General features: G+C 33.7%; 1 protein-coding gene and 1 pseudogene across 1 annotated transcript in view; one reads left to right on the forward strand and one right to left on the reverse strand.

Moving 5' to 3' along the window:
• LOC137629285 (uncharacterized) overlaps positions 1-10,000 on the reverse strand; it is a 103,606-nt gene that overhangs the window by 75,792 nt on the left and 17,814 nt on the right. The gene's annotated exons all lie outside the window — the stretch shown is intronic.
• Positions 9,569-10,000, forward strand: part of LOC137629073 (doublesex- and mab-3-related transcription factor 3-like) — a 74,558-nt pseudogene continuing 74,126 nt past the window's right edge.

Genomic DNA, 10,000 nt, shown 5'->3' on the forward strand with positions numbered 1-10,000 from the left:
GAAATGAGGGTAAAATCCAAGAGATGAAATAAAATTAGCAGAACTATCCAAAACAATAAACAAACTAAAAACCCCAGACATTAGAAAAACACAACCAGATCAAAATTTAGGAAACACTAAAGAAAGGAAGAAGCTTCAAATTGATGCAAATGGGTTTTTTTTTTTTTTTTTTTTTTTTTTTTTTTTGTCTTTTTAAGGATGAAAAGGGAAATATTACACTTAAAAGAGATGAAGTGATAAAAATTGCAGAAGATTTCTATACAATGCTACACATTAGTGATATAAGAAATAACTTCACCTATATAAATGAAATGAAACACCCGAGCCGGTGCCAAACGTAATAGTAGAACTAAAGAAAGCATTGAAAGGAATGAAAAAACGTAAAGCGGCAGAAGAAAATAGCATAACAATTGATTTAATGATAAATGGAGGATATTTCATAGTAGTAAAACTCGCTGACCTGTACAAAAATGTCTGCAAGAATGCTCTTCACCTACAGCTTGCAAAAACTTTATCATTATACTAGTTCACAAAAAGGGGGAAGCAAAAAAACCTGAAAAAGTACCGCCCAATTAGTTTACTCTCGGTGATATATAAAATATTTCAAAGATCACAATAGGCCGAATAGAAAGTCAGCTAGACTTTAATCAACCAAGAGAACAGGGAGGCTTCAGAAGTGGGTATTCAACAACTCACCATATCCATGTAATTAACCAGCTAATGGAAAAATCAACTGAGTATGACAAACCACTATGTATGGTATTTACAACCCAATGTAAAAGCTTTTGATTCTGTCAAAACCTCGGCAGTAATTAAAACCCTCAAAAAATAAAGTATAGAAGAATCTTATTCTAGAACACTTGGAAATATCTCTATAGCAATCCTACAACTATATAAAGATAGAGAGAAAATTCCGATTGAGAAAGGAGTTAGACAGGGAGACCCCATCTCTCCAAAATTATTCACAGCATGCCTAGAAGTTTGTAAGAATGTACCTTCGGAAAATGTAGAAATTAATATTAATGGGGAATACCTTAACAACTTAAGATTTGCAGGTGACATGGTTGTATTTGGTGAATCATGGGAGATTTTACAAAAGATGATAGAAGATTTGATCAGAGAAAGCAAAAATGTAGGACTGGAAATGAATCTGAATAAAACTGGCAATCTTCAATGAAAATGCAGACAACAAATAAGAGGTTATGGACGAACATCTAGAGATTGTAAATGAATATACGTACTTAGGACAGACAGTGGATGTTTCCTCAGGACATGATGACCGAAATTAAAAGAATGGGATGGAGAGTATTTGCTATACAAAATGAGATTATGGAATTTAAAATGCCTCTTTCTCTAAAAAGAAAAGTATTCAATGAAATAGTACTACCAGTATTAACCTATACATCAGAAACTTGTAGCCTTACTAAAGCCTTAGAACATAAAGTAGTTACATCTCAAAGAGCTATGGAAAAAATAATGAAGGGAATAAGACTACAGTAGAGGATATTCTAACAGCATGTAAGAAAAAGACATGGACATGGACAGTTCACATAATGAGATTGACAGACAATAGATGGCCACAATGAATAACAGAATGGGTCCCACGAAATTGTAAAAGAAGCAAGGGAAGGATGAAGGATTGAGGAACTAAGAAAGTTTGCGGGTGTGGACTGGCACAGAAAGACCATAAACAGAGGCCTTTGTTCTGCAGTGGACTAGTAACGGTTGATGATGATTATTATAATGCTAATATATATATATATATATATATATATATATATATATATATATATATATATATATATATATATATATATATATATCAGAATTAAAAGAACAAACATATATATATATATATATATATATATATATATATATATATATATATATATATATATATATATATATATATATATATACTTCGATTCAAGACACTTTGGGTAAGCGGATTGCTCCTATTTTTCCGACGTGATCAGACTGGACGTGGTTCAACTAATAAGGATTTTCAGATAATCTAGTTGGATTTCCATGACCAATTGGGTGGTAGAATGATGGTGAGCAATGTTTATAACTTTCAATAGTATGAACATTCATCACGGAGCATCTGTAGATGTTGCAACAAGAAGGTAAAAGTTTTGACTTTCCTGTGTCAGAAAGGAAATCTTCTTGATATCATTTGCCGGTTGCATATAACTTACGTCCCTTTTTTTTTTTTTTTTTTTTTTTTTTTTTTTTGCCAAGTCAGCATTATCTTACAAGTCTCCAATACGAGGATCCGTGCATAGTTTATTGATGACGATTCCCGAGGACTATTTCAGCGACTTGTAGACCAACAACATGCACTTGGTCTTGTTTCAAATGCATCGGCATAATTATTACAGTTGTCAATTAATCGCTGGAGAAATTGCACAGTTGGCTGTATCAATTCTAAGGCGAAAAAGATAGTGTTACATCCGATTGAGAGCGACATTAGATTAAACTTCATAGAATCTGTGTACGTACTCAAAAGATGTAAAAGTTGTCGAGCAATACGTTATGCCACTTGAGATAGAATTATTACGAGCAGGACTAACACCACATGCCATTCAAATGATGGTAAACCTCTTGTGCTATATTTCAAGTGATTTACATCAGCAAAACATAAAAAAACAGCAATTCCTGAAGGATATAGATGCAAATTTGTTGTCTGAAGTGTGTAACAGGGAAAACGCGTCATTAAAAGAACACTCAAATATCTTTGACGAAATTGTAGTGATTGCAATCGTATAATAGTTACCTGCATCAGTTTTATCTTTTAGTTTGTGTTCGATCAATCATGCATATAAATGCAACACATTAATCACCGGAGAGTGTGATTGGATGTCGTCTGAAATGAAACCGTACGTGATTTATTATAAGGCAAATTCATTATGACCTGTCTGATGTTTCCTGGCTTAGTACGATAGTGGAAATGAAATAAAATGTTATCAGCTAGGATTTTATATGGTTCCCTTCGGAAATCCGTATCTTTAACCAAGTTCAAGATTAAGCCACTTCAAAGACGAAGTAATCATCAGATCCTAATTTCTTTTACATTTTATCAGCTCTTGATTGTTCTTATTTGATTGACATTGCCTCAAAGGAAATCTTAACAGTCATTCCAGCTTGTTATATTACGAAAGTTACAATGACGTAGCCTAAAGGTGTCTCTGTCCGATTCCTGCAATTCAGTTACCATATTAAAAAAAAAAATAATCGATAAAATATTAGCCTACCGTGCGATTACTTTCTACAGTTTAAATTTTTGCAAAATATAGCGTTTGCCGGTTGAAATATTGATCGTACTTTTGTTTAGTTGAAGTTTCCGTAAAATCTCAACTGATAGCCAGCGGTCGTTCATTTGGTGAGTTGCACAGTAAAAAAGGGGGTGATATAGAATGGATCATGCAATGGAATGCGAATGCAGATAGTTTTAAGATAGTAGCGAACGTTGCAGTTCTTGAATAACTCATGTAGGCAGTTAGAGGTTACAGTGCTGATTTGAACTTGCTAAACGGTAACACGTTCTAGCGTCACCCACAGCGGGAAAAAGGCATAATATAAGAACATCAACAACAATAATGATAATATCAAACCCTCGATTTTAATGTTGTGCAAGCTAATAAGCGCAGGTAGTGAATATCCGAAAACAAACGCTAGGTAACAATAATCTAAAGTAATTATTTACAGACATCTAATACACAAAAGTAGTAACCAGTGGCAGCATGAAATTTACTGGAGGAATGACTTAGTTACAAGTCAAATATAGTAATTTGCATATACAAAGGTACATATGTTTTAAATATTATATCAGAGATGCTAAGTTACAGAGACAATCGCCTTCTTGTAGATAATAATAAAGGAAAAGCATTGATACAGTCTTTGTATTCGCTAATTATGAAAGCAATGAAAAATGGTAGATACCAAAGAATGGACGAAATGAATTGTTATCCATAGGGACAAATCTCAACAAGTCACCGAAGTAAAGATTATTAATAGAATTGGAAGAATTGCTTAAATAAGGAATAATCGATTCAAGGCGCAGAGGATCTATCTAAATACGATGATAATTTTTGTGAATATGCTAAAATGCTTTAGTTTTTCTTAAATACTCGGTAGTTTTTAAGATTAATGTTAAATTTTTTTATCATGTATTATCATTCTGATGAAAATCTACATTATTTTTTTCATCATGTATTATAATTCTGATGAAAATCTACATTTTTTTTTTATCATGTATTATCATTTTGATAAAAATCTACATTATTTTCTCTGATCATGTATCACCATTCTGATGAAAATCTACATTATTTTTTTTATCATATATTATCATTTTGATGAAAATCTACATTATCTGTACGCGTCAATGGCCTTAGATGTCAGGATGCCAGAAAACCTCAAACAATCTACATTATTTGTTAATAAGACTTTATCCAGGCACTAAAAAGCAGTCAGAATAAATAGTCCTTTCAACATTTGAAGTAGCAAAATTAGCGAATAAAAATTTCGAAGAAAGAAACAGTAAGAGACAAAAAGGAACATCCATTCGTAGACACAAAGCAAGTTCAAGAATATTGACTTTTTTCAGAGATAAAGTTACAAAAAAAAGTTTTTTTTTTTTTTATATATTTTCAGAGATGAAATAACAAAACGAATTTTCATGTAGATGTAAAGTAACAGAAAAAAGTTTTTTTTTTTTTTTTTTTTGCAGAGCAAAAGTTACAGAAAAATTATTTGATTTTTGCAGAGATAAAGTTGGGGAGAAAAATGTTAGTTTTCAGAGATAAGTAACAGAGAAATATATTACTTTTTTGCAGAGATAGAGTTACAGACAAAAATATTAGATTTTTGCAGAAATAAAGTTACAGAGAAAAAATATATTTGTTTGTCTTTCAGAGATAAAGTTACAGACAAAAATATTACTTTTTTGCCGAGATAAATTTATAGAAAAGAATTATTAGTTTTTCTGCAGAGATAGAGTTACTCTAAAAATATTAGCTTTTTTGCAGAGACAAAGTTACAGAAAAAAAAAATAGTTTTTTGTAGATATAACGTTACAGATAGAACGTTACTTTTTACAAAGATAAAGTTACAAAAAAAAAAAAAATTTATTTTACAAAGATAATGTTACAGGCAAAAAATATTGCATCTTTTTTTTTTTTTTTTTTTTTTTTTTGCAAAGATAAAGTTATAGAGAAATATCCTCTGTTCTTCGCAAAAGTAATCAATAATCCTTCGAAAAGAAAGAGTAATGAACAACATCAATTATCAGTTATTAGCGAAAACTCAATCGCGCACATTATCACAAAAGCAATGAGAGGAAATCACTGACTATATGTAACAGACGAAGGAAATACAAATTCACCAACCCCGAAATGAAAGAGACATGAACTACTCATTTGCATTGACAAAATACTTGACATTTGCTGTAATGTGACTCTCGAGTCAGTCACCAAGGACAGCTCTGATTGACAAATGAGTGATGCCGGATGGCTGGAGGTGACCTTGGGGCTGCTGACGAAGGAAATGTGTCCGGGGAGACTCCTGCCGATACTCCAAATTAAGATGTTGTTGGGATACATTTGGGGAATGTGAGTATGACGAGGGAAAAGGGAAACGCTTGTTGGACTTTATTTTGGAAATAAAAAAAAATATTTTAATAAGTTGGGAAATTAACAATGAAAGATAATGGACAAAGCAAAGTGTAATGATTGTAAACGAAAATAAAGGTTAGGTATATCGAAAAAATATCACTACAAGTCTTTAACGTATTTTCACATAATAAGAATTAATCAAGGTTTTTGCAAGAATATGATTTCATATTTTGGCACTTCATAAATAATATATTATATGGATATTATATAGGACAGTTGGAAATCTTACGACAAAGGGAGCAATAACTCAACCGGAGGTTTCTGACCAAAATCTAAATGCAATGTATCTTTGGGGGGAGGGGAGTTTCAGTGACCCAGGTGGCGTCTTGGAACACTCGTTCTTTCAAGATTAGAATTTTGAAACTTAGAAATTATAGGAATTATTTGAAGTCACTATCTGGAGAAGAATAACTAGAGAGGCACTTGACCTTGGCCTTTGACCTTAACAAGTATTAATTGGCGTGGATTTTCATACACTCAAATATGAACCGAGTTTGAAGTCTGTGACAACGATGTCTAAAGTTATGGCTGATTAAGTGAATTGGACATTTTGCTTAACCGTGACCTTGACCTTGACCTTCCCAAATTTAATTATTTCTAGCTTTTTACATATCAGATAATCCCTGCAAGTTTCCTTACTCTACGATTAAAATTGTGGCCAGGAAGTTGTTCACAAACAAACAAATACACACAAACACATAAACAGGGGTTAAAACATGAACTTCTTCCAACTTCGTTGGCGGAGGTAATTACTATAGATGCAGCACTTATAAACATCAAAATTGAATGCTAGATTATGAAAAAAAAAAGTTCAAATGGTGATTTCACTGAACAACGAAAATCTGATATGGAAATAAGTGCTCGGATGATTAGCGCAGTTTATGTAAATAAATTAATAACGTAAGCGAATAACGAAATGGGTTATACAGATAGAGGACAAAATTTAAAGAATACTAAATTCTATGAAGAGGTGTAGGTTATAGGCCTACGTGCAGAGGTGAAATATACATCTCCCATATATAATAAAGAGCAATTGTCTGGCTGATATATAGAGTAAATATATAAATACTTTTCCCCGGTCACGCTAAGTTCTCCCCGTCCCTCGAGAAGTGGGGAGAGGAAATAGTCATATCCAGGTGAGAGTTGGGTGCGTGTGCTTACATATATATGTAAGTATTTAGTTTTTCATTTTTGACGGGTCGTGTGGACTATAGTAGCCGGAAAGATTCCGGGCGAAATAAGCTCCACCCCTTGATGACGCATTGTCAATCACATTGTCTCCCGCGCTAGCAGCGGCCATAATATATTCCCAGGCAAATTTCAAACTATGCTAACTTATAATCACTTAAAGGAGATATGTTTTAACCGCTGTTAATCCGAGAGATAACATGATTGGCTATAACGTCATCAGGGGGTGGGGCTTATTTCACCCGGAATCTCTACGGCGACCATAGTATATCAATAACTGGGTAAATTAATGATGAAAAAAAGCACAAAATAAAATTAATGAACAAAGAATGAATGAGTAGGATATTTGTATATGTAAACAATGTAGGAAATACGGGAACCGCTATTAAAATAACACACAAGATGATGACTTAATTATTATCAATATTAGTATTATCATTATTATGATGGTAATAATTTTCTGTTAATTTAGTTTTAGAGAAAGTTTTCATTTCCTTTTAACATTACAAAAGTCATAACTTCATCATAAACCGTATTTAAATTTCTTCCTTACACCTGTGACCACCCTTATTTTTAATCTCCCCTCTCTCTCTCTCTCTCTCTCTCTCTCTCTCTCTCTCTCTCTCTCTCTCTCTCTCTCTCTAAAGAAGTATACATAAATTTCAATAATTTTTCTAATAGAGTTGAAACAACTGTCTCTCTTTCTTTCTTTTATCTTCGAAGGTGTACCAAGATATCTGTTCACTAGATAATTGATCCCTTAGTAACTGATCCTTCAACCAATGAGCTTTCTCTCTCTCTCTCTCTCTCTCTCTCTCTCTCTCTCTCTCTCTCTCTCTCTCTCTCTCTCTCTCTCTCTCTCCCAAACAATGAATTCTTGAAACATGCATTAATTTTAAAATATTTCTTTCTCCCTGGAGGTATCAATTCTCTTTGAAGAGAATGAAAGGAATATTTCTATAATTTTTTTTTCTCTCTCTCTCTCTCTCTCTCTCTCTCTCTCTCTCTCTCTCTCTCTCTCTCTCTCTCTCTCTCTCTCTCTCTCTCTCTCTCTCTCTCGATTAATTCTTGAAACATGGTTTAACTTCAAAATATTTCTTTCTCCCTGGAAGTATTAATTATATATTGCCAAAAATGTCTCTTTTTCTCTTTGAAGTGAATGAAATTAATACTTCTATAAAAAACATTCTCTCTCTCTCTCTCTCTCTCTCTCTCTCTCTCTCTCTCTCTCTCTCTCTCTCTCTCTCTCTCTCTCTCAGTAAATTCATGAAATGCAGGCCTACATTAGTTTAAAACTATTTTTTTTTCTACATTGAGGTATTATTTATGTATTAGAGAAAAGTCTCCTTTTCTCTTTGAAGTGTATGAAAGGAACAATTTTATCAAAAAATTTCTCTCTCTCTCTCTCTCTCTCTCTCTCTCTCTCTCTCTCTCTCTCTCTCTCTCTGCAAAAGATAATCCAGCTTTGTGTCATCAACCGAGGTGTGTAAATCCTTTCATTTCCCATTTAATTCAGACACAGATTAAAACCAGCAACATGGCAGCTTGTGTGTATGACTGTGCGTGTAGGTGTACGCGCGCGTGCGCATGTGGATTTTCGCCAAGGCTGAAGAAATCTGTAAGTGACTTGTTGGATATGTTTACGTTGAGAAAGGAATGTTTGCTGTCTCCCTCCAAATAAACCTGGTCTGTGTTTTCTAAGACGCCTCACTTTGTAACTTTTACTTGACTATTTGTAAATTGTGGCTCTATTCGTTTTACTTTTTCGTACATCTGCTAATAATTTGAAAGCGTTCTGCTATGCTTTTTTTTTTTTTAATACCGTTTCAGTTGTCTATTTCTCAATTTGGAGGCTGCTCAAAATAATCTGACCCACATAATTGCTATTATATGTTAATCATATTTCTTTAAGATTTACATAATTCCAAGTCTTCACTAATCCCATATTAATTATCTAGATCTTTTTTACCTACTAGTCGGATAAGAATATTATCAAAAGATGTTTATACAAAATCCCCGATGGTCTTAAAAATCACCTAAAAATTCAACATCAAATACAAAATCACCTTTAAAAACCCGAATGACAACATCGCACGTGATTTAAATACTTTTTCTCCCAGGCTGATTTTAATGTCTCAATTCCTTAGCTCCCCCTTTGACACTGCATCCTCTCGCGTTTCATTTGTGTTTGCTTTGGCGCTCCTCATCTCTTTCTCTTGGCATCTTTATTTCTCTCTCCTCTCTCCATTAGAAATTGTTGGTGTGGATGGCCTGTGAAACCCAAGTCTCTCCTTTGACTGAAATAGAAGAAGAGACCCGTCTGGACTCACCCATCTGAATCCCTTTAATCGGGACTCGAGTTACCGCAGCCAATCACCTGGAACCCCGGGGCACGAACAGACCAGTCAAGAGATATCAAGGAGGAAAAAGTGCCTAAGACCCGCCCCTGTTCTCGTGCGCGCGTTTGCTATTGGTCTCGCGTGCCAATGGCGTCTCGTGATTAGCCAGAGGGAGAAATTGTGGGAGGAGTCACCGCTCAGGGAGGAGAAATAAGATGTCATGCACCACAGTGCCAACTATTAATCAGTTTAGGGCCAGGGCTTAGCGTGTCAAGGTTGAGCATCTCGAGTGAGAGGGCATCCTGTGTTTTTGTATAAGAACGCCAGGTCCGTGTCTTCAGTGATTCTGATTCGAGTGTTTTATGCTTTTACCATGAACTGAAAAAAAGGACAGGATTCAATTGCCTTGACATTATTCGTGAAAATTCAATAGCCGAAAACCTACGCTGTCCAGGTGAGTTGGGCAAAACTTATTATCATATCTTTATTTCTACATTATTTTATTATTCCATCTGTGTATTAATTTCATGGCATATTTTATCATATGTATAAACAAGTTCAGATTAAATCAATATTGTTTCCTATATTCAAATAGTGACTACAATATTTCAGAAAGTAAGAGGATGAGCTAGAAGCTTTTAGTAATTGTCATCATCATCATCATCATAATAATAATAATAATAATTATAATAATAATAATAACAATAATAATGATAATTATGAATATAACAATAATTCCACTGCACTAGTTACGCTTACACACACACACACACACACACACACACACAAAATCTTACATTG

Source organism: Palaemon carinicauda, chromosome 37 (assembly GCF_036898095.1).
Source record: "Palaemon carinicauda isolate YSFRI2023 chromosome 37, ASM3689809v2, whole genome shotgun sequence".
Lineage (NCBI taxonomy): Eukaryota > Metazoa > Arthropoda > Malacostraca > Decapoda > Palaemonidae > Palaemon > Palaemon carinicauda.